This window comes from Podarcis melisellensis, assembly GCF_964234715.1.
Source record: "Podarcis melisellensis genome assembly, chromosome: 12".
In the NCBI taxonomy this organism is placed as follows: Eukaryota; Metazoa; Chordata; class Lepidosauria; order Squamata; family Lacertidae; genus Podarcis; species Podarcis melisellensis.
In genome coordinates, this window is record NC_138544.1 from 36176408 (window position 1) to 36202503 (window position 26096).

The window sequence follows — 26096 nt, forward strand, 5'->3', positions numbered from 1 at the left end:
TTCATAGAATTTTGGCCGCGATTCTGAAATCACTCCTTTTAATTAACTTCAGAGAGTAGCAGCGGAACAGATGAAAAGGAAGGAAGGGAATTATTGCAGCTCTCGGTGCTTTCCTTTTTTAAGTGTAATCTCTTTATTACAGCTCTAATTGCTTGGATAAAATGTTGAAAATCAAGAGAACAATGTGTTTCAGTTTCCTGTTGCAATGCAACGCTGTACAAAAATGGGGGGGGGGAGTTGGATAGACTGGATTAAGTCTATTTGTACCTATGAATTGCCAAGACAGCATGGAACCACAGAAGCTAAGTCAGTTGGTACAGCATGAGACTCTTAATTTCAGAGTTGCAGTTTTGAGCCCCATGTTGGACAAAAGAGCCTTCATTGCAGGGAGTTCAACTAGATGACTCTCAGTGTCCCTTCCAACTGTACATTTCTATGATTCTATTAATGTGTTTGTTGTACTTCAGAATTGGAGAGACTACGGCCCAGGGAAAACTTCAGCAGGCTGTAATTACTTCAGGCTTCAGATTATGTTAGGAGAACCAATTTCTGCTTCCAGTTTCCATCTATGTGTGAATGTTGTTTGTTTACAAAAAAATAAAAATAAACTTCAGTTCAAAATACTGGTGCCATTTTGACTTTTCTCTTTTTTTTTTTTTTTAAAAAAGGCACTTCTGGAGCATCCCAAATAATCACCCTCTAGACCAGGGTTTCTCAACCTGTGGGTCCCGAGATGTTGTTGGAATACAACTCCCATCATTCCTAGCCAGCATGACCAGTGGTCAGGGATGATGGGAGTTGTAGTCCAACAACATCTGGGGACCCACAGGTTGAGAACCGCTGCTCTAGACTATGCTTTTTCTTGGACTATGCAGCTGCCCATGATCATCAAAGCCAAATCTTTGATGAGATTTGAGTAAATGTAGGAAAGTAGATCATTCACTCTAGTTTTTATGTCTTTCTTCCCTGTAGTTTAGCCAGACCAAAAGTCGCAGAGTTGACTAGACTAACAGCATAAGGCAAATTTATGTGAGGAGGCATTTTGAGGGCATTTTGGTCTTTCAATCTTCATTCCAAAATCTTCACAAGATGGTTCAGAAAGAGAAATCACCCTGAGTCTCCTTTCCCTGGTAGCTTGTCTTAAACTCTCCCATGATAGCCTACTTTAAAGAACCATGTTCCAGACCTGGTTGAAATCTGATCTGGAATAATGTTTACTGTGAAAAGAGTCACTTGCGCAAACTTGCCTAGGACGGTCCACTGCTTCATTATTTGCAGCCGCAGAGCAGGAATCAAATAGCATGATGCAGTGTCATGCAAATGAAAAACAAGTCATTAGTTACTTAAAAGTATCTTGCTTTGGAGATATAATGAATGCTCACAGTTATAATTGGCACATTGATGTTGGCTAGCACCATTTCTGTTGTTGTCTCTGATAATAGGATTCTTCATGAAAAAGCCACTGTTGCAGTATTTGGTACTACAGACATTTATGTGCGTTAATGTACATAATGTTAGCGTGCCCTTTGAAGCATTGTAGACTTCTGACCCCATAAGGTTATTGCCAACTAATTTTCCAGGTATTACTAGCCTTGGATGCAACTGTTGGAGACAGGAAACATAAATGCCTAGGCTAGGGTGATAAACTAGAAACTAAATACACTGCAAGGGAAAGAACACATTTTGAACAAGCATCAACCTATCAATGTGTAACATGCTTAGTACATTTCATTTCATTTCATTTCATAGGCAAAGCCTTTTCTTGTCAATCATAGAATCCACATCCTTCCAATATCAGTCACATCTGATCCTTTTTCCAATGACCATGAGGTAGAGTACTGTGTATTTAATTAATGAACCAATGTATAAAATTGTCCATTGGTCTAAGTAAAGTGTAGGTGGATTCCTACGAGGCAAGACACAGTGATAAAAGCAAGAACCTTTACTGAACGAACAGAACTGGGCAACAAGGGCAAAGCAACTGTTTATATACATTTCTGAAGGCCTGGGCCACTCCCAACACGAGTGCCTGTCTAAACTTCCAAGCTGCGAATCATAACTCAGAGTTTAAGGGCCAATGGCAGAGGCCCAAATCCTGAAATGTTCTGTGATTGGATATGATGTATCGAATCAGAACACAGGGGCTCATAATCCTTAGTCCAGACTCAAGCTCAGGCAAACACAGACCACTGAATACATAACACTAAGCCAGGACAACCCAACTTTTCACACCTAGTGGGTCACAAGAGTACTTTGACATGGGACTCTTGGGCCTCATTCTGCTTTATTGCGCGGGGGCCAAAATTTGACACACACACACCAGGCTTTAGGAAGGAGGCAGAAGGACTCCAGGACTGTGTCAGAGCCCTCATGCCTCCTCCCAAAGCCCAGCGCCTTGTTACTTGGCTTTGGGAAGATGCGGGGCATCAAATGTTGCTGAGGGCCACCAAAAAAGGCCTTGACACATGCCATGCACAGAAACGAAAGCAGAGTGAAATTATTTAGCACACATTTATACAGGTGACTCAACAGCCTGCTGTTTCCTCCCCACTTCCCATTTTTCTGGCACTGACAAAACTCTGCATAGTTGTTAGAAAAAGCCAGTTCTGTGGGTTTCAATCCACCCCCTAAGCTCAACATTTGTGTTGGGTAAAGAGGCCTAGAAATTAGGAACCCACCCAGCAAAAATGCTCAGCTGTCCCCACAGCTCATGCAACAGGAAGCCAATTTTCTCATCACTGTAAACAAACAGACCAGCTCAGAGTTTTTCAGCTGTTTTAATGCCATGTCCCCCGACCACCACAGGATATATTTCTAAAATTTGAAAGTGCTTTTCTCTTCATGGAATAGTCTGCTTGTTTTCATTTTATTATTTTCTTCCATCTTACTGTGCTTTTTATTTCTCTCTGTGTGTCTCTCTTTATCGCACACACACAACACTCCAGCAACAGGATTTGAAGTCTGAGATGTACCAAATATTTTTTTTCTTACCAGAGACACTGTTCACAAACTATTACATGGGAAAGGCTGAGATTACCTTGAAAGAGACAACACACAAAACTCAGCAGCATGCAGGGAACTTCACAAAGCATACATTCATTATGGACACCGCTTAGAGAGTTTAGTGATTATGTGGTCTAGAAATATTTCTAAAAAGAAGCAAAATACCAGAGCCTTCTCGTTGCCTGCCCCCCACTCTAAAATCCATGCAGACACTAATGATTGTGAGACTTCCTTCCAGCTGAACACACATGGGATTGTACTGACAGGCAAAGAATGCAAGCTATAATAGGCTGTAATCTTAAGGGTGTGTATGTGTAAAAACACAAAGTTGTTTCCAGTGCTGCTTTTCTAGAAAAAGAGGTGCTGGAACTCACCATGAGCTCCTCTCTTGTTCTCTTCTAATGTCAATGGCGCGCACCTGAGACATGTCAGCAGGGCCGTCTTTACCCGGGGGTGCAAGGGGTGTGGGGCACCAGGGCACCAAATTCTGGGGGGTTCTGGGCACCTGCCGCTGAAGCCACCTGTTATGAAATAATAAACTGTTATGAAATAATAAATAATTCTGATCAAGCTGACATTCAGAGCCGGCTGCCGGTGCTACTTCCACCCTGGCCGCTTTCTCCTCCCCAGAGTCCCGCCTTGCATGGAGAGGCGTTGCTCGCTCGCCCACCGTTGGCGTGGCTGCTGTGTCCCTCTTCTTCTCCTGGGGAAATTTTAAAAGCACCTGTATGTGAAGCCGCGCTCCTTTGCAAAAAGCAAACACACCCCTCTCGTGTGTACATACTTAAGTATGTAAGAGGCTTGTTTATAATTATATTTTGGGAATGATTTGTTTTCTTGTGTAGCTGCATTTTTTCGACTTTCTGGATGTCCCATGATCGTATCGTGTAGTTATGTTCTCTGTTATAAATCAAGCACTGCTAGGAGTTGTTTGTTTTCATTTTCCAAAGCGTTTCTTATCAATAATAATAATATAAAAATTGGTATGGCACAAGCAAATTGTTATTCTGAAAGAGTGGCCCAGAAAAGGAAGTTGGAGAGCCACTGTCTCCTACAGCATCAGGGAGAGAGAGAGACTGGATCTCCCTCTCTTATGTCAGAGCTCCATCTGTGGCACTGGAGGTACAGATCTGATCTGATCCAATCTCCATGCCCCCCAGGATACATTTGTGGAAGGCTACTTGTCTATGCTTCTAATTGGTTTTGGAAATGAATATTCTCCAGTCCGTCTCTTTTTTATTAATATTTAAAAAGAAAACCTTCCAGCTTCAGAGCAGCAGTCTCCTTTTTTCTGATATGATGCAGTATTAGAGATGGTACAAATGCTTGCAGAGCCAGAGAGAACTGTTAAAAAATGTCCGTGATTCATGCGCATGGAACGCTCGCTACATGAAGCACATCTATATCCCACTGCCAAATGTATTAGGAGCGTTGGGGAAGGGGCGGGGAGAATCAATTAATGGTTTGTGATTAATGTGGAACAAAGGATCACATTTTTTGTAATTAACACAAAGTAATATTAACATTAATAATGTCTGCAGGCGTTTAAACCTCCGTTGTCACCCACTCAGTTTGGAACCATTTCATCTATGAGAAGGAAAAAAAAACTTGTGCCATTTGAGTTAACAATCTCTTCCCATATTCCCACGGCAGGCTTAACTTTCAATTTGTCATCCGGTAATATTCGCAGATCATCTGTTTGTCAATCCTTTAATTTTTCTCTCCAAAGTAAGAAAATGTAGTGCTTCTGGAACAGCTCAGAGTCAAGCTGCACACATTGTGTAGCATCAAATGGTGGACTGAGGTGGAAAAATCCTGGACCATATCACTTCAAACTACAAGGCTGGAGCAAAATTTCAAGTGACCCACCTGCACCCTTCATGTAGCAACCTAGCTCATCTGGCAGAGGGATGTATTTAATTCCCCCAACCCCATCTCTCCAGTGAGTTACAGTGGCACCTCGGGTTAAGTACTTAATTTGTTCCAGAGGTCCATACTTCACCTGAAACTGTTCTTAACCCGAAGCACCACTTTAGCTAATGGGGCCTCCCGCTGCCGACGCACCACTGCTGCGCGATTTCTGTTCCCATCCTGAAGCAAAGTTCTTAACCTGAGGTACTATTTCTGGGTTAGAGGAGTCTGTAACCTGAAGCGTATGTATCCTGAAGCATATGTTACCCAAGGTACCACTGTACTTAGCTACACAAAGGGAGCTTCTCACATGGGGGAGCATTTATATTGGGGTGACTTCTCACCTGAGTGGTATGATCCTGATTTCTATCACCTTTTTCTACTACCTCATTCAGTATAACGGGGGTGGGGATATTTTTTCACCCCAGAGACCGCATTGTCTCACAGGCAGCCATCTGAGGTCCACATGCCAGTAGTTTGGTCAGAGGTTAAAGGGGGTGAAACAACAGGTGTGTGGCTCTTACCTCTGTGCAGTAGACTATGATTCCACCAGGAACACCATTTGGGGAGGATGCTCTGACCCATCAACCCCCATCTGGGCAACCAAACAAACACCCCCCTCCAGGTCCCCTTTAATGAGGTACCCATTTCTTGTAGTGGAGAAGGGCGGACCCTGAGCCCCCCCCCTTCCTTCTTGCCAAGGCTAATGATCCAGCACAATGCCTTATCTGCCAACAAAGTTGTGATGATTGCTATGAGACAGGCTCCCTTACATTTGGACAGCGCCAAAGTTGATTGCATGGCAGTGGGGAATCCAGCTGTGACTAAGCTGGCTAGCTCCGGCATGGCTATTTTCTTATATATAGAAAATAGGTGGACCTGAGTGAAGACTCTGGGTTCCAAGTCCGGCCATGTGGCTACACCCACTTGGCTGCCTGTGATTGGCCAATTCAAATGAGCAGACTTCTAGCATCCTGCATGGCTGTGGGAGGAGCCATTGATGTCCTCCAACGGTTGTGCAGGGCAGGACAATGGTCCGCGGCCTCAGCTGAAGTCACGCCAGGCTGCAAATTGCCGCTTCTGGACTTTGGGTGCCGTAAGCAGCCATTTTCAATAAAAATTAGCAGGAGTCATATCTGAATGAATGATCCTGAGGGGAAAGATTGCAGAGATATTCACTCAGTTTTTCTGCCTCTAACAGAATTAGTAAGTCTTGCCATACAAAACTTTTCTGAGCGTGGGAGAGTGTGAATCTTTCCAGCTCTTAGAAATGAATGTTTTTGGCACAGATCACTATAATGAAATCTTCCGAAAAATTCAACTTCCCACAGCTTATGACTGAACTCAGATCTCATTTTCATAGAATATACAGGCAAACGTAACATAGGGGAATCTGTCCATGTGAAAATTTCACACATATACTGGACACAAATGGTAGCCCTTTTTTAAAAAAAACAACACCCTCACCCACAAAATAGAATAAGATTCCCAAACAATAAATGGACCTCAAAATGTCTTTGCTTTTTTTTCAATGACCAATGAGATTGAGGGCCACCCTGTACATTCTGATATATCTGTGGCCAGCACAGTGCAAAAATAATAACATTAAATTAAAATCCTAATCAGTGAAAGATCTTAAATAATGGCTTGCAACCTGCACTGTAATTAGGCTACAAGCAGAGCATTCTTGCAAATAATATAGTACATACTAAAACTGAATGGCTCTAGAATGTTAATTGTGCTCTCTCCTATGTTACAAAGAAAGAACTAATGTCAGGGATCTGAAACAAATAGTACTTAACCTTCTGAGCCCCAGATGAAAAGGGAGATGGATGTTTGCTTTTGATTGTCCTGGTCTTTTCATGAGCTGAATCAATAAGTACCCCTTTATAGCTTTGAGTCATGATTCTAATTAGTCAGCCTCTTGGGCCCAGTTTACAAAGTAAAATCTAAGTCCAACGTGCGTTTGGAAATTTCAACAAGTAATCTGAACCCATGCCAGCTCAATAAAATAATTAAAATGCCATCAGCCTGTTAACATGCTTTCCACTCTGCCAAAACACACACACACACACACACATCTACACAAACATACATATATATATATATATACTCTCAAATGTCAAACTGCACTTGAAATTATGAGGGGGAAAATGTATTTTGAAGTTCTTCTGGCGGAGAGAAATTGTCAGATTTGAAATACAGATGGAGACTCATGGGAAGGCTTGCGAACAGTTCTGCAGACATGAGATTGTTATTCTTCTGGAGTCACGATGTCACAAACATACCTCTAAGGCAGGGATGAGGAACCTGTGGCCTTGGCAGATGCTGACGGACTCCAACTCCCATCAGCGCCAGGCAGTGAGACCAGTGGGCGGGAACAATGGGGGCTGAAGTTCAAAAACATCAGGAGGGCTGCAGGCTCCCCAACTCTTATCGTGGCCCTGCCAGCTGCGGCTGGTGGGGATCATAATCCAAAAAGTCTGTTGAGCACCAGATTGGCAAAGGTTGCTCTGTATATCCCAGGACAGTGGAGCAGGGGTGGCTGAACTATCATTTGCAGACTCAGGCATTTCAGTCTAGGACAACTGAAGGAACAGACAGTCACTGGAGCAAAACAGCACCTTTAGAGGGGAGATGAGGAAGGGCCACTAAACCCATATGTGCATATGTTCAATCAAAAATAAAATAGATACAAGAGAGTTCAATTTTTTATTCCAGTTTTCACCGTTGGCTTCCAAAGGGCCATTTTGCCTCAGGAGAAGGGAAAAGAAGCAGTCTGATGAGCCTTCATGATCCAGCCCCACAATGGCCCCACAGAGGCTTCTGAGGGACCATCTTTCCCTCAGAGGAGGGAAGAAGAAAGAAATAACCTGGTGAGTTGGTGCCATCCAGCTCTCAGGGGTGTTTTTTCTCTCCTCCAAGGACCACCAGAGAACCATCTTGCTATGAGGGGAACAAACAAAAGAGCGAGCAAATCAACTATCACAGACTGTTAAACCCTTTGGCAATTAGGAATGATTCCCCTTCAAATTGAGATTCATCCCCCACACACACACCATGTAAACATATACATAAAATATCAGCAACCTTTCCTAGCCCCTTTCCAGAGTTCTCAAAGAGCTGCATCATTTTATGTTGGCCAGAACTGCAGTTTGGTCATTGCTGTATCAATCAATATATGCAGATAAATATGAGTGACCCAGTTTGATGCACTAGCAGCTAAACTTAAGAAAAGATTTTGTGGACAATTGTGTAGGTTGTGCAGGGGGTGGGAAGATATTTGGAATATCCAGGTCATTTCCCCCCTCCTCTCCTCCTTCTACACCACCATCTTCCTCTGATACCAAGCTGCTATTATTGTGGCTTTATGTGCTTATCCATTTATCTCTCAGATTGTGAAGGCATAGCACTTTATTGTAACATAAAATGCCTAACAATACAGAATCTTTAAATAGACCATCTATCTATACTGAGAGAGGCAAGAATAGTCTACCTGCGGATTTTACTCAAATGCAAAATTTGCATAAACCTGGAATAAGAATTATAGTCCCTATAAAATCTTGTCATTCAGCTCTATAAAGTTTTGATTAGAATAGACTTAAGCCCAGGCATAACCTGGGCACACAAATGCACAGATTATTTGGTCTAAAAAGTGTAACCGTGCTCAAATTTTAAATTGTGCATTGCGTACACAAGATACCCTGTGGCACCTGTCTATAGGACTGCAGCTGGAAATGCATCTCAAAGGTGTCACATATTCAGGTCCTTATTTGGCGGGGGGAGGGGTAGCATCCCTGCTGCTATGCAGGGACTCTGTGTGCATTTTTGTCCTGTGACCCCTGGCCCCCTTCTCAGATAACCACCTGAGAAACCACAGCAAACTTCTGTTCAGTGTTGCACCAGCACATCACACAAACACTTCAAGGGTTCAAGGTCAATAGCGACTGCTGTCCTACAACAAGCTTTTCAATCTTCCGCTTGGGAATTCACCTATTAAGCTTCCCTAGCCCATAAATTGTCCTTGTTGTTAGGATGCCAGACAAGCACCCAGGAGTCAACCTGCAACGAGGGCAATCCAAATTGCAAACCGGGGCGGGGGGGGGTGAATTAAGCAAAAGGAGGCTCTTGATGCTATAATTCTGCATCATGCCCCCATCCCCCCACCCTGAAACCCTGATTGGATCTGGAGAAGCTTTGGTGCTTGGTGTTTTGAAATAATTATAGAGACCTGGTGTGTAAATGTCAAAATGAATGAAATTTAGCAGAAAATGTAGGAGAAATGGCCAGATCTCCCTATTAGCCCTTGCTGTACATCTCACAAGACAGCTGATTCCCAGCTCCGTATGGGTTCCAGCATCCAGTGATTTATTGGGTAATTCAGCATTTGCCAGTATGTCTTGTGCTAATTAAATGCATCGCACTCCATTCAGAAATGTCACAATTGATTTGTCTTCTGCAAGCACTGACTTTATTTCAATCTTCTAAAAAAGATTTTATGAGCCCCAGATAACTTATCCTGGCACATTCATCTCCCCGGGGCAGCTTCTGTGTGTGAGGCCAGGATGAGACAAAACCAAACAGCCAATGCAGACGTCTTTTTGGACAGCTTGTTTATCCGTTAGATGTTGCACACCCTGGTCGATATATACCATATATGCATTGCAACTTTTTCATGTATTTATAAATATATAATAACCCTTAAAAATTGTCAAACAGGACAGAAGCTAACGCACGCTATCAACGGATTTTTATTGGCTGATGGAGTTGGCAAACAGGGCAGCTTGCAATCTGTACAAAATGTGTTTTATTTATTAACTGTGTTAGGATTTAATCTGGCTGTTAATTAAACAATACAAATTCCGACGCTGGCAGAAATCCACTGGGAAGCTTCCCATTCCAAGACCCGTTGCAAGAATATTGTTTGACCTGTGCGAGAACATTGTTTGAAGAACCATCTGTGCTAATATGAATCTGTCCATGATTTAAGATTGCCATCAGAGGACCGGCTTGTTGGTGTCCCTATAAGATTCTGCCAGGCTATTGGCAGGAGGAGGGAGAGGCCTGAGACTGCAGTGCTTCTCTATTTGCTGGGCTGAGAGACCAGCTCTATCAAGCTCCTCCTTCAACTTCCATCATTAGCCACTCCCTCAGGCCAGTAGTGGTTGGTGGAGCAGGGCAGATGGGGCGGCGATGATCATCTGCCTTCTGAGCATCAATCTACGGCTGGTTCCTGAAGGGTGGGGAGAAGTAGGGAGTCAGGCATGGTGCTGGCATGGCCAGAGAGTCAGATTAGCTCTGCTGCCGCCCTTGCACTGCGCTTCCTGTCCCTCTCAGGAAATGGGACTCATACTCCAGTGTTTGGAAGTCAGGTGAGCAACACAGCCCTTTCTGCAGCACCCAATCAACTGCTACTGCATCAGGTTACTGGAGAGGGAAAGCTGTGGGATTTCAGGGCATCTCCATCAAATTCAATCCATCGCCATCTGCTCAGCTAAAAGACGAGCAGCTTTTGGCTCCACCTCTTGCTGAAATCTTTCCATTTCAGCTGCCGATTGCCAAGATATAATGTCTGAATGTGCTTCCCCCATCTCCCCTCCCAATTCCTTTTCCTTTTATGTCATTTCTTTATTGTAAGCCTAAGGACAGGGACTCTCATATCATTGGCATTTGTAACCACTCTGGGAGCTTTTTTTTCTTTTTTTAATGGAAGGGTGGGACAAAATGTTTTTAATGAATGCCTTTATAAGATCAGTAAGATTGGCAGGCTCTGGGGACAGGGCCTTCTCAGTAATAGGTCCTAATTTACGGAATTCTCTCTTAAGGGATGTGGGGTTGGTTCCCTCTTTTGCAATATTTAAACAGGCTTTAAAAACCTAACCATTTCACATGGCTTTTAATTGATGTGTGATTGTGATATTTCTTTTTTTAAAAAGAAATAATAAGAAATAAAGTACTCCCTTGAGTGCTATGCAGCTCCCATTCACTTCAATTGAGTTTGAACAGGGGGTTCTGCTCCATAAGAATGGCAAACTTCAAAATCCAATGGCCAAGCACATTCAGCATTTTGTTTGTTCTGTTTGTTAGTGAAATAGCCCGTAGGTTCAGAAACAGGGTGTCATTTTAGATTTTAAGGTAGAGGGAGACACCACAAGACATCATTCAAGGTTGCATTGCAACCCTCCCCCAGAAATAATTTTTAAAATCCCAAATTTTAAGACCGTTTGTTGTGGTTATTTTTTATGACATAACTACAGCAACATTGGGTTGGATTCAGATTAGTAGTTTCACTTAGTTCCCTGTGAAATCAATGGGTGTTAAGCTAGTCATGGTTACTTTTTCAATGGGACCTAAGTGCAACTAAATTATTATGGATCCAGTCCATTTCAACACAGGACAAACAATCACACACACACACACACACACACACACACACACTGCTCTTTAATAAACTAGAATAAAAGAAATGCATCAGGATTTGTCTTTGCTTACCTGGTAGAGAAGGGAAGGCCCATGCAATTGCTTATAAGAAAGGTCACTCGGGGTCAAAATGCACATGGCAATGGAGATTTGGGATCAGATCTCACAACATCTTTTACTTAACTGAGTTCAGTGGAGCTTACACCCAGGGAAGTATACTCCTAAATTGCTGAAACTGCTCTCTCTGTCCCCACCCCCAATGAATGGGGTGGTGAATGTGAGTGTGAGATGGTGATGATATGGGCATCTTAAACTCCATGCACATGGAAACATCCATGCACATGGAAAAGGATCTCTGGCTTGAAGGTGTAGATTCATACTGAAGATTCAAAATTTGGTGTGGATGAGCTATACAATCATGCTTTCTAAAAATTTGTGGCATGGAAATGACAATCGAAGCATGCTTGTTTGATCCATAGGAAATTTCGATTTTTGTTTGGTCTCTGATTGTGAAAATAATTGTGTCCCCATTGGGTAGCATGCTCCATAACATTTCCATAGGAAGACCATGAAGTCGCTGTATGTTTCATCAAGCAGAATGTGCTAGTCTGGCATTGCATTTCAGTGAGGCTATATACATTTGCAGCAAAGCTCATGGTCAGTTCTGAAGCAGAGGCTGGTTTACTGTTAAATGTTGCTTTTAGCATGGTTTAGCTTATGCAAAAGACATGTAAGGTCACTGGCAGTGACAGAGGACAAGGCAAGTGGTTGAGCAGGAATAAACCCCGCAGGTTGTTTTCAGTCCACAGAACAACAACAAATCCTGCTCTTGCGAACTGGACTGGTAGAAATCCATTGCTGTTGCTTTGCTGAGGGTATTGGGAGAGAGAACCAAGCTTGTCTTTAATAGCAGCCTTAGGAAACAAAAGCAATATTTGTACAATTCATTTAGGCTTGAGAGATCCTGATTTCCACCACCATGAGCTACGTGCAAAAGACATACACTTAAGACCCTTTTAGATGCCACAGTTGGTAGCCCATGAAGGGGGAACGGGGACAAGAGCACTGGTTCCATTTAAATCACCCTCCAATTTGTGGAAGGCGATCATCTGAAATGGGCAGGGACTTCTGTATGTGTGCATTCTTGTTCTCTCTTGTATAATGGACTCACCCATGCTGAGATGAGCAAAGGAGAGCTTCAGTGGTACCTTGGACAGCGATCTTCTAGACAGCCCGGTGCAGAGCTCAGACTGGATCCACCAAAGGAGTGGTGCTCATATGATGTCTCGGCAGCAGCCGGCCTCAGAATGAGCCTTAAATAGAAGCTGCAGTGCTACCTCGTTTGCCCTTGCCTTCATCGAGAAGAACCTCTTCATCTAAAGGGCCTACTTGAGCAATTGTTGACTCTAATGGACCAGAGCAGACTGTGATTCCATTAACATTTATGGAGTCCTTTGAGTCAGAGGAGGGTAACAAAATGTCCTTGGGCTGGACCCTCCTCTAACACAAGTGGTTATGGTTCATTATGTACTTCTGGGGCTGGCTCCAAGAGTAATTCTCTCTCTCACTCCAAATCCCCAGCTTCGTCCTCTAAAGAGGAGACAGATTCAGTGTGATGACAGTTTCCACTGATGCATTTCCTCTCTGTTTTTGTGTGTGTTGTTGTTGTTGTTTTGCAGATCTGTAACTAAGCCTCCTAGAAGGTGCCTATAATTTTGAAGGCTCTGAAGCACTCTGAAGTGAATGTGTCACTGCATTTTCCCTTTCCATTCAGGCTGTAGCCCTCTTATTCACTTCCCCTGACCGGCATATCTAAAAATTTGCACTACAGAAGTCAGAGAAGGAGGTCGGCTATAAGCTGGAGGAACCACCTGAAGTTTCACCTTTTCCTCAGGGCATAAAATACTGTAGTACATGAGACACTTAATCTCAGGGTTGTGGGTTCCAACTTCATATTGGGCAAAAGATTCTTGCATTGCAGGGGATTGGACTAGGATCAGGGTTTCTCAAAGTTGGGTCTCCAGCTGTTTTTGGGCTGCAACTCCCATCATCCCTAGCTAGTAGGATCAGCGGTCAGGGATGATGAGCTCAATGACCCTCGTGGTCCCTTCCAAGTCTACAATTCTATGATTCTGCCTGTAGGTACATTTTCTGGGTGAAGACTTGCTATTCTTTTATTCAACTGGTTAAAAAGGTAAAGGGACCCCTGACCATTAGGTCCAGTTGTGACCGACTCTGGGGTTGCGGCGCACATCTCGCTTTATTGGCTGAGGGAGCCGGCATACAGCTTCCGGGTCATGTGGCCAGCATGACTAAGCTGCTTCTGGCGAACCAGAGCAGCGCACGGAAACGCCGTTTACCTTCCTGCCAGAGCAGTACCTATTTATCTACTTGCACTTTGAGGTGCTTTTGAACTGCTAAGTTGGCTGGGACCAAGCAACGGGAGCTCACCCCGTCGCGGGGATTCAAACCGCTGACCTTCTGATCGGCAAGTCCTAGGCTCTGTGGTTTAACCCACAGTACCACCCGTGTCCCAGCATTCAACTGGTTAGCATAGCATTAATGCAGAATAAATACTCTTAGCCAATTACTTGCTTTTCTAAAGTTCTGGAGCTTTTCCTACCAGCTGTCATTTTGAGTAAGCCTGTGCTGGGCAGGAAAAAGGAGGTGGCACTTATATGCTTCAAGCCTATTGCCTTTGATAAAGGCCACGAAATCTATGGAACTATAGAAGTTCAAACAGATAAGCCTTTGTGTGTGCCAGATTCCCCTTAAAGCACGAGGAATATTAATAGCAATAGCCTCTTGCCTATGCATGAAGCTGCTAGCGAGGATCTCATTAAAGAAACAGCTCACGTGACTACTTTGGTTGTTCCAACACTGTCCTCCAGATACGGCACCAATTTTATTCTTGCCAGGGAACTGTTGCCTTTAACTGCTTCATGACACAAGCAGAAAACCAAAAGGAAGAGCTTTGCCATTGCTGTGTCACAACGATACTGAGGTTATGTGCCAAAATCTGTCCTCCAATTTCTTCCCCTGTGAAAAAACTTCAATTTCTCAACCTCATTCTCACGGTGCTTCAGAATTTCTTCAGGATTTTGATAGGTGTGGAGTTTTGAACTTACCTAACATCAAAAGGGGGCCAAGGCTGGTGGGTGGGTGGGATTTTCTTTACAAGAAACATCTTCATGTGGTGTCATGAAGCCAGTGTGGTGTAGTGGTTAAGAGTGGTAGCTTCGTAATCTGGGGAACCGGGTTCGCGTCTCCGCTCCTCCACATGCAGCTGCTGGGTGACCTTGGGCCAGTCACACTTCTCTGAAGTCTCTCAGCCCCACTCACCTCACAGAGTGTTTGTTGTGGGGGAGGAAGGGAAAGGAGAATGTTAGCCGCTTTGAGACTCCTTCGGGTAGTGATAAAGCGGGATATCAAATCCAAACTCCTCCTCCTCCTCCTCCTCCTCCTCCTCTTCTTCATTATTTTGCAGCCAACACTGCCTGATCTAGATTTGATTGCTAGGGCAAATGGGCAGAGCAACTCAAAATCATGAGTGGCCACCTGCAATCTTTTAAGAGGTTTCTTGTGTTTTATTCTCAAATATATCTTTGTATTATACTGCACCACTTTATTTTGTAAGCCACCTAGGCACAAGTTGCATAAGGCAATGAACAAGTAGAAGTAATAAGGAAGAATGCTGAAATGCCACCACCACCTTTTGGCTTAATCTGCCTGTTTCATAATACAGCCAGGTCTCATCCAAAGAATGAGGCTGGATGCTTGGAGATTCAGGAAGGAGAAATGGACGTACTTCGCACCACACACAGTTAAAACTATGGAATTCATAATCAGAGTATAAAGGGGTGGCCACCAACTCAGATGGCTTTAAATGGGGATTAGACCCATGAACGGAGAATAAAGTTATCAGTGGCTTCTACCTGTGCTGGCTGTTTATTACCTCCAATACTGGAGGCAGCATGTCTTTGTATTTTAGTTTCTGGGGAGCACAGACAGTAGAGTGCTGTTATCACACTCATATCCTGGTTGAGGGCTTCCTGAAGCATCTTGTTGACCACTGTGCAAAACAGGACACTGGACTGAGTAGGCCTCTTCTTGTGTTCTCTGTGTCCAATGGGGAGCAATGGATCAACATGAGAAGGAAGTGTGAACCAGGAAGTCCTCCTCCCCATGGCATAGCCTGGTACAAACTGGGAGGCCACACACCTGCTCTTACAAGGAGAAATTGAATTGGGAGCTCCCAAGATAGTGTACTGAATAAATCCGCTTTTATTGTGTCCAAAACAGAGACCCTTGGTTCATTGGTCCATGTAGCTCAGTACTGTCTACACTGATCATCAGAGGATCTTTGGGGCTTCTTGCCACAAGAGAGGTTTGGGTTCTCCCCTCATTGTCAGCATTTGCCTGGCAGAAGTAGGAATGAGAATTAACCCCTCCAGCCTGCCCAGCTGGGGGAAAAGAATCAGAATTCCTTGGCAGGCAAGACACTTGTTTTCCCCCTGTTTCTCTTGCAGGGAGTGCTGTGGCAAACAGGATGAACGGAAAATATTGTGGGAGGTTACTCAGGAATCCCCACCCACCCACCAATTTCAACAGGAAATGCAGAGGCGTGAATCAGAATATGGAGAAAGAGGAAGAATGAGCTAACAGGCCACATGCAATGAGGGGGGGGGAGCTCTGGAGCTGAGAAGGAGAAACACACACACATCTGAACGAAAGAGAAAGGGAATAAAAATGAAACATATCTGGGGTAAAATGAAGATTCAGTAAGGCTGAGATCTGATCACACTTTTCCTGTACTGTACAGTGGTACCTCGGGATGCAAACGGGATCCATTCTGGAGCCCCGTTCACATCCAGAAGAAAACGTAACTAGCGATGGCACGTCTGCGCACGCGCACGTCGCTTTTCACCACTTCTGCACATGCGTGTGATGTCATTTTGAGCATCTGCGCATGCGCGAGCGGTGAAACCCAGAAGTAATGCGCTCCGTTACTTCTGGGTTGCCGCAGAGCACAACTCGAATGCGCTCAACATGAAGCATATTCAACCTGAGGTATGACTGTACTATGGAATGTAAATTCCATAGTACAGTGGGACTTACTTATGAGTTGCACAGAGGTTGCATTTAATGGCTGCAGCCCTAAACATACTTACTAGGGCGAAAGCTTTGTTGAACTCAGTGAAACATTGTTCTCAATAAACATGCAGTGGACTGCACTGTGCCAAGCCTAAGGCTGGAATTCTGCATACAGTTCTGCATCTGAATAAGCAGGAAGCAGAATCCAAGCCCAATGACATAATCCAGTCAAGCAAAATCACATGAGGGTGCAAAGCAGGTTCAGTAAGGAGTGTGGGCTGGGGAGGGTGTTTGGCCAGATAGAGAGGTTTGCGGATGAGGTTTCCCATGTAAAATGTGCCCTGTGTACCTCAGCTGTTGAGGGGAGTTGAGGGAGAGTTGAGGGGAGTGTGGGGCAGGAGCTGAATTTGGCTGTTGTGGTGATGCAGAGCTGGGAAGTCTGTGGCGGACTTCAGCAAAGGCCTGTGAGGACTGTCCACCTGCACTTCAAGAAATTGTGCCTGGCCTGACAGAAGCGAGCAGCAGTAAATCACATTGAACAATTTGGCGTTAACTCTTTAAGAGCAAAAACAGTGTCTGCACAGGAATATCATGTCGAATGAGTACACCAGTTGATGCCTGACAGGTCTTGCCCCCATGAAGCAGTTGTTGACACCTCCCCACAGCTGCCTAGGTCCAAGCAATCTGAGACTGTACCTCCTTGAAGACACTTCTCCTCTGCCCTCTTCATGCCTCTCCTGGTTCTGGGAGACAAGTGAGGACGGGAGCTCATTGCAGCAGGAGGCAGAGACACCCGTAACTCTTCACCAACCAGACTCTTCTCTTCCTCTTGTCCTCCCTCCTCTCTAGCTTCAGTGTCTGCCCCTGATTCTGGACTGCTGTCTGCCACAGACTCCTCCCTGTTCACTAAGCCCTGTTACCTCTTCAGCTTCTGACACCTCCTCCCAGTCTTCTTCTCCCCCAGACCACTCATCCCTGTCCCACCACCAATCCCTGGGCTCTGAGCCTTCTTCACTTGGTAGTTCCCCAGTTGGTGCCTTCCACCATTCTTGTGTGTCCAATCAGTCCATCACACAACCCTACCATTGGACAGAGTGAGGCAACCATCTGAGATGGTGGGTGCCTGGCGTTGAGGATCAACAGCAAGGTGTTGGAGGACAGAGCAGTGTATGCCATGTGGGCCACAACATGCCCTAACTTTCCTTATCCTTGTCCTACTTTTGCCCTGCACTACACTGGCTCATTTGATGAGATGGGAGATGAAGGATAATAGTTGTAAACACAGGGAAGAAAAGTTAGAGCAAAATGTGCATTCACCACTAGGAATACTCTCTGATTTTGTTTGGTCTGTAATCCACACTTCCACTCATCCCACTGCTTTCCTCCAGGAACACTGCTGAATCAGTGTTCTGTTGAATCAGGTTTTCTATGGATTTTCATTTGTTCCGATTCAGCAGTAAAGAGCAAGTTTTCCCGGAGCAAACGATAAACCCTGCACCTAGGAAGCACAGGACAAGTGGAAGTGTGGATGAGGCCTTAGTAAACCAACCTGATTCACGTTTTAATACAAAGTTGGGAATGCACTTGTCCTTTGCTTTTCGTATTTCTCTGCCTTTTGCAGTACAATTCCCACCTTTATTTGTTATATAAATGTGTAGGGTAAAATTCCCCACAAAATGTGTATTTTCATGAAAAGGCATGTGTATTCTAAATGTTGACACAGATTTATTTCATGTCAGAATGGTAAAACTCCATGTAAAAGCATTTGGAAAGCAGCGATGGAGGCCATATATAACTTTTGTTAAAATATATTTTTATAGAAGGATGCATAACAGTAAGGCACTGCAATAACAGCAATTCATGATGTTCCCCTTTTAAAATTAGGTATTTATTATCAGAGAAACCTACCAGGAGGATGCCAATATGATTTCCCAATGTCTCATGCTATTATGCCTTTCTGTAGTAGGATCTGGTTATGATGGAATGTGAATTGTGTTATCTAAACTGGGGGAGAACGTAGCAGAATGAGGAGGAAACAGGCCGATCTGTGTATCTCCCCCCACTGTACACTTTGGAAACCCTTCAAAAGTGGTATTTCCAGGATGAAAAGCCCTGTATGTTAAAACATACCAGCAGTTGGAAACAGTCCACATCTTTGCTTGCTGAGCCTTCTTTCCTTACCTCTCCCAGCCCAAACTTACTCTCAGCAGTGATTGCCCAGCATGCAGAAGACATTTGCATGCAGTCGAGGGAGGGAGGGAGGGAGAGAGAGAAAGCAATTGAGGTGGGGTAGGGAATTGTCTCCGAAGACAATCAAGAGAGAAAAATCATTTCTTCATTCTCATTGAAAGTCTACCCCCTCGGTAAGGTCAGGGGATGACTGATAGACCTGTATGACAGTCAGGACACGGGCTAGCAGTCAGATTGCCTCTCCTGGGAAGTTCACACAATCAGTCCTGCGTCCTTTACACAGCCCTAATGAGCTTAGCATGAAACTCGCTGAACCCAAGCATGCAGCAGTTTCACAATTAGGAGCTGGAAATGTTGAAGTCTCATACATATTGTCACACTTTAATTTTCAGAATTCGGAGCATCGCCTTCATTCTCATTTTTGGCTGCCCAAGGACTCCTTTCTTTTAGGCTGGGGGGGTGGGCGGGGGGGGAGAGAAGATGATTAACTGACAGGCAACATGTCAAAAAAGGCCCCTAATCATGATTAATTAATTTGGTGTTGCATAATTTCTTAAACACACGATGCATTAATTTAGCCTAATTATGGATCTAATGCAAAAGTCCCCAGATGGTAGCTATAATTGAGCATTAATTAATTTGCTTGCTATACTTGCGGTTCACAAAATCTCACGGAAAAGAAGTGCTGTGGTGAAACTTGAAAACACCCACCAAAACACCCTCTCTGTCAACGACAACAAAAGCCACAATTAAAAAAAGGAGAAACAGAAAGAACGGAAAGCCTTCTTGCAATAAACGTTGAGATTATCCACTCTTGTCTCATAAAGGTAAAACAATTTAAAAACACACCCACAACTCTAAACGGAAGCATTGCTATAACTCTGAAGTGGCCATCTTCCTTCAGTTGGCAGAGTTCTGGGAATGTATATATATTTTCCTGTTTATAATAAAAACATTCAAGTAGAACATAGAATTTACAAATCTCCTTAGGGATCCCTCCAGATGACCTTTCTATTGCACATTCACAATGAATTGCGCTCATGATGTTGTTGGAGCAATCACACACAATCTCATTTTCATTACCATTTGTGCCTGCAAAGGTTTTGGGGCGGACACACTGCTTCATTGCCAATCAGTGCATATCCTGCAACAACTGAATGAAATCCCATTCATTTTTATACCACAATTGTTCTGGTTTGTGTTTGTTTCGCTTTTGTTGCGCTTTAGCTCCTACACACAGCAATAATGTGGTAGTATTGGGGGAAGCACTGCAGAACAGAATAAACCCACTTTGGGTGGGTGTGTTTTTAATAAACCATGTTGCAGAAAAACACCTGCAATAAAACACCAGTCTGGAGGGACTGAGTCAGACTGTTGGTCCATCTAGCTCAATACTGTCTAGAAGGATTAGCAGTGGATTTTGGAGGTTTCAGACAGTGATCTCACCCCGCCTTATCAGAAGAGGCTGGGGATTGGTGGGCCCAGAGTTAAAGGTGTGTGGAACAACAGATCTGACTCTTAGCTTTGTATAGTAATCTACATCCCAGTCATGCAAACTTCAGAGGTTTCTACACACATGTCTCTTCCTTCAGCCAAGCAAGAGGCATGAACCTAGTTCAAGGAAACATCCCAGCCAGGCAGACGCATTCAAGGAGGGCATACAGCTGGGCAGGTAAAGGGTGTGGTCTGGGGGAAGGTTGGTGTGCTTTGGGAGACAGCCTGGCCTAGGGCAGTGGTCTTCAACTGGCCCAAACCCACCTCTGCCTCCCATTCTGCAGCATGGGACCCACATTTTTATTTTTTATTCCTATTCAATAGTGAAAATAATGCATGTTATTTAATCCTAAAATGGCAATTCACAGAGCAAAATACCGAGTGCCACCTCAGGATTACTACTAATTGAAAACTAGTCCTGCAATGTGGCAGGATAAAAACATGTGGTGGCTAGAAATAACTACCGTATTTTTTGCTCCATAAGACTCACTTTTTCCCTCCTAAAAAGTAAGGGGAAATGTGTGTGCGTCTTATGGAGCGAATGCAGGCTGTGCAGCTATCCCAGAAGCCAGAACAGCAAGAGAGATTGCTGCTTTCATTGCACAGCGATCCCTCTTGCTGTTCTGGCTTCTGAGATTCAGAATATTTTTTTCCTTGTTTTCCTCCTCCAAAAACTAGGTGCGTCTTGTGGTCTGGTGCGTCTTATAGAGCGAAAAATACAGTATTTTATATAGGGGGGAAATGGGTCGTGTATTTTTCCTGTCACATTGCAGTACCTGTGGGATTTGACAAAATGAACATCTCACCAGAGGAATGTGTCCTAGTCCACACACACACTTATAGTGCTCCTTTGGTCTGGTCAACCTAAGCTGGAATCCAAGATGGTTGCAACAGCTTTGCTGCAACCCGCCTGGCTTGACCTAATGAGAGTCTTACGGGGGAGAGAGAGAGAGAGAGAGAGAGAGAGAGAGAGAGAGAGTGCTGTAGGGGTGTATTTGTCCCCTGGGCCTGAGGTTCCCCACTCCTGATTTGGGCCAAGAATGTCATGTTCATGATCCAGTTCAAATTAGGGAAGTGGGGAAGGATACTATTCTATCCCATGCTTACAGGCGTTTGTGGAAGCTCACATGCAGGAGCTTCTTCGACAACAAAAGGGGGCCATGATGTAGCAAATCAGCCTCCGAAATGATTCATTTAATTGCCCTCTCACTAGTCACTTGCACGGGTAGGAGCAAAGGCCCCAGATCAGTCAGCCATCGCAATGATTCATGTGGAGAGATGGCCATTTGTGTGTGCAAGTGACAGTGGAAACGAGCACAACAAATGGCACACGTTGAGTGACATTTCACTGCGCAGCAGGGCCCGCTGCTGGGAAACAAAGAGAAGAGAAAGAGAGCTTATGCTACTCAAATGAAAGGCAGGCCCCTGCCGGTTTAGCCCAAAGAAGGGTGTCAAAGGCAGACAGTCAGGCATTTGCTCATCCCTCAGGTATCTCTCTCAGTCAGCCCTGTAGCGTGTAGTATCAAGGCCCAGTGCCCAAGCTGTTGCTCAAGTGTATTTGCAGACATGGAGGGTGATGCAATTACACTGGTGCATCTGTGCTGTGCATTTCTTTATTTAGTTAGTCATTAAATAACTTTTATCCCACTCTTTAACACTCCCCCTGCCCAAAAGGCTTCCTGAATGGCATTGCAGATCAGTAAAAACAGTTAAATGGATGAACATGTGATTGATATGAAAGCGCTACCTGTGGCCTCTGATCTGGAGTGGCTCATTCACATAAGGACACCATCACTTTGATACCACAGTCATTAACAAATGAGCATGCCTGTGTGAATCAGTGCTCAGCACAAGCCTATCGTGAGTCATCAAAAGCTCAAAAGGGAATATTGCCAAACTGGAAAAAGTGCAGGAAAGGTTAACCAAATTATCAACCCCTGTGTTTGCAACTTTTTAATGCAGGGGGGGAATAGAGAACGAGACTGTATAAAATCATGTGTGGTTTGGGGGGAGACATTTCCCTCCTTACAATAGTAGAACTCAAGGTCATCCCACAAAGTTGAATGATGGGCGATTCGGGACAGACACAAAGAAAGCCCATCTTCACATAGCACCTGTTTTAAAATACTGTACCAGATTTGCAGGCATGGGGCGTTGTGATGGGCAGTGATGGTGCTCGGTCCTTTCTCAGAACCCAGGCGAGGTGAGGCAGGGAAATGGAGACAGGCAGCCATCTGGCTACTGTTGATGGGAGCTGAGCTTGGCTGCCATTTAAAAGCTGCACTTATGCACTGACACCACTAAAACACATTGGGCCCAGGGCCTGGCAGTGAGTGTGAGGCTGGGTCAGACTGGTAAGGGGCCTCAACCAGGGCCCAAACCTGCCAGCTGCTGCGTTGATGAGAATTAAATGCTGAGCTTTGTATTAAGCCCTACAGGCTTCATATGGGATACTGTTGTCAATCTACAAGAGATGTAAAAGAACATGCCAAATCTTGAATAAAAGAAGCACAGTGAGCTGCTTGGTTGCCATTCATTCCTCTAATTCCCAAGGAGAAAGTCTTGCGAAATAATGTACCCTGAAGCCCACTTAGTGGACAGCCTCTAATTTGAGCCACTTCAGGGCTCCATTAGGTGGGCGTCCATTAGGAGGACTAACAAACCTCGCATCCCCTTGCCCTTTTGGCTGGCGTTATTTCATTATGGCAAACCAATCAACTGGCTGTTTCCATCCTGAAAGATTAGCATCACTTTGCTTACATTCATCAGACGTAAGCAGGTGATTCTGCAGCAAGCGACTTAATTATGTAATGGTTTCAGCTGTCTATCTGTTGGGCCGCCTGCTTCTGGCATCTTCAGCTGAGGAGATGCTTCTATGCTCCGCATCTGAACTCTTAACACTATCAACCCTATGAAAGAAGCACAGGAGGCTAAATACTTTATATTGAGCCAAACGACTCAGATTTATGACAACTTTAGCATGGCTTGGGCTGTGTACACACTATACCTTTAAAGGTAAAAAGGTAAAAGCACATTTGATGCATGTTTTCCCCCCTTGATGAATTCTGGGCACCGTACTTGGCTAAGTTGGTTGCAGGGAATTATAAGTCTGTGAGGCGAAACAGAGTCCAGAATCCACAATTTCTAGGCTAGCAGTTTGCCTCTGTTATAGATCCATACACAATGCTTTCACAGTTTCCCAAAATACTCAAATCATCTGTGGGGAACTGTGGGAAGATTAATGTTGTGTGATCACAGTGCTTACCACCACAGAAGGTGGCTGGGGGGCTGCCTCTGAAACTTCAGTATTGCTGCCACATATGCTCACATTTAACCAGATACTTAGCTACTTGCTTGATACAAACGCCTTGAAAGTTACTGTGGGCTCTTGCTTGAATGTGTGCATCACTTTTCAGAAAATGAATTGCTGAAAAGGCAGAGAGGGAGTGGGGGGGGGGGAACTGTGCTCATTCAGCTGACTGATATAATTTGTACAAAACTATATAAAAACAGAGCCTGTCTTGTCTACTGGGGACAAGACTGCTGAAATGTATCTGTTAAAAATTCATGTCTACTCATGTCAGGATTCCTCTCAAGAAAGGAAAGTTAATAATAAGGAATGAACAGAAAGCACAGGCTTGTGTTGCAAATGTCATAGTAACAAACCTTTGAGCAATGCCTGCATCTCTGAAGGTTGTGCGGAAGGTAAATAAATATACAAAGCTTATTTCCCTCTTGTGCTGGCACTGTGGAAACCTTCCTATTAAATGGGACCCAGTTGGTTTGAACAGTTTGTTTTCTAAGGAGGAAGACTCACCCTTCTGTCCAAGCCTCTCATTCAGTACTACTGAGAATCAAATTATCTAGCAAGATCAACATATCAAATACAGATAGCATGTTCAGACATGGAGATTATTGCATTAGTTTTCCTGGTTATAAAGCTAGCACTACTGTCCTGGTGCTTTAATGTTCCTTTCACACTGCATTACCTGTTGCATTGCATTACCTGTTGTTGTTGTTTTGGTCAATATACTGCCAGCTGCACTAAATTTAATTCATACCAGTGGGCATGGTGTGACACAACAGCAAATATCATTGGTCATCTTCACCCCCTTTAGGTGCATGCATTCTCCTGTTCCTCCACTGTATGGATAGCTCAGTTCGTTAGAACATGGTCTGATAATGCCAAGGTTGCAGGTTCGATTCCCGTATGGGACAGCTGCATATTCTTGCAAGGGATTGAACTAGATGATCATCAGCATCCCAACTCTACAACTCTATGATTCTATGATGATTCATCCATAAAAATGGCCAGGAAAAACGCTATGCTAGAATACCACCCAAATGTCATCATATGGCATGATCCATGAAAACCTTGGGGAAATTATAGTACAAAACTCCACGAAACTCTAGGTTAACAGGCTTGCATTTTTCTTTTTGGGAAGTGATTAACATGGATATGGGCACTAAGCTTCTACTAGATTCCACTAGATATTCAGAAGCGGCTTTTACATTGGGTGAAATATAAAACACAGAAATTATCTGGTAAGCCAGAAGCCACCCATGTATGTGATATTATTATTATTATTATTATTATTATTATTAATTGCAGTACTTAGGAGACTGCCATATAGCAGGTTGGACTATTTTTCCATCCAGCCCAGTGTTATCTACTCTGTCTGGAAGCAGCTTCTGATTCTTCTCAATGGAGATGCCAGGGGTCTTCTGGCAGAGGTGTGGAGCAGGCTGTGAGTGTCCCACCACTGATCTACAGTCCCTTTGCTAGGAATTAAATATGTTGTACCCTGATAGATATCGGTATGCTCTAAGTCAGTGTTTCTCAACCTTGGGTCCCCAGATGTTGTTGGACTACAACTCCCATCATCCCTGAACTCTGGCCTTGCTAGCTAGGGATGATGGGAGTTGTAGGCCAAAAATATCTACGGACCCAAGGCTGAGAAAGACTGCTCTAAGTATTCTTATGATCTTTTCTAAATATAATCCTCTAAGGCGGCTATTCTCTATCCACTTTGGAGCAAGCGCCATTGGAAACAAATACATTTGGAACTGAGCAGCAAGAATGTGATGAAGTAAGACTTGCCTCCTGCCACTCCCAAGAGCTGCAAGGGGTTTCCTAACAACTCTCTTCAGAAACTACAGTTCCCAGAATTGGGGGAAGTCACAAGTGTTAAAGTGCTATAAAGGTAAAGAGACCCCTGACCATTAGGTCCAGACTCTGGGGTTGCAGCGCTCATCTCGCTTTATTGGCCAAGGGAGCCAGCGTACAGCTTCTGGGTCATGTGGCCAGCATGACTAAGCCGTTTCTGGCGACCCAGAGCAGTGCATGGAAACGCCGTTTACCATCCCACCAGAGCGGTACCCATTTATCTACTTGCACTTTGATGTGCTTTCGAACTGCAAAGTTGGCAGGAGCAGGGACCGAGCAATGGGAGCTCACCCCGTTGCGGGGATTCGAACCGCCGACCTTCTGATCGGCAAGCCCTAGGCTCTGTGGTTTAACCCACAGTGCCACCCGCGTCCGTTAAAGTGCTATAAGAACACTTTAAATGGTATGTTGCAGTGGCCTCTGTGATCCTTGCCAAGTATTATTGGGTATAAACTCATGTGAGGTGGGGGGCAACACCACTGTATATCTTCAAGACTGACCCAAGGCATTCTGGGTAGAGCCGCCATTACTTGCCTGCGCGCATTCTCCTTGCATTACTGACCTCATGGCTCTGAGGTACATATGTTATATATATACATAGTTAGATTGATACTAGTTTTCTGATCCTGAGAACGTTTGTCTTCTGGTCCCAGCCTTTCAGCAAGAGCCATTCAAGGAAAGCATCATCTGTCTCCAGCACGGCCCATAAATCCAACTGTAAACATTGGAGCTGCCTTTTCCGTTCCTGGCCTTTTGACACACCCAACTTCCGAAATCTGTTCAGTATTCATTCGATACCTTTTCCCCAAAGGCACGG

The 26096-nt window shown here is 44.3% G+C and overlaps 1 long non-coding RNA gene across 1 annotated transcript; it reads left to right on the top strand.

Moving 5' to 3' along the window:
• Positions 1–5903: 5903 nt before the first annotated feature.
• On the top strand, positions 5904–18468 carry LOC309353494. The gene is made up of 3 exons (XR_014161907.1): positions 5904–6010; positions 7636–7790; positions 18392–18468. It is a non-coding gene; the product is annotated as an uncharacterized lncRNA (long non-coding RNA).
• Positions 18469–26096: the final 7628 nt, after the last annotated feature.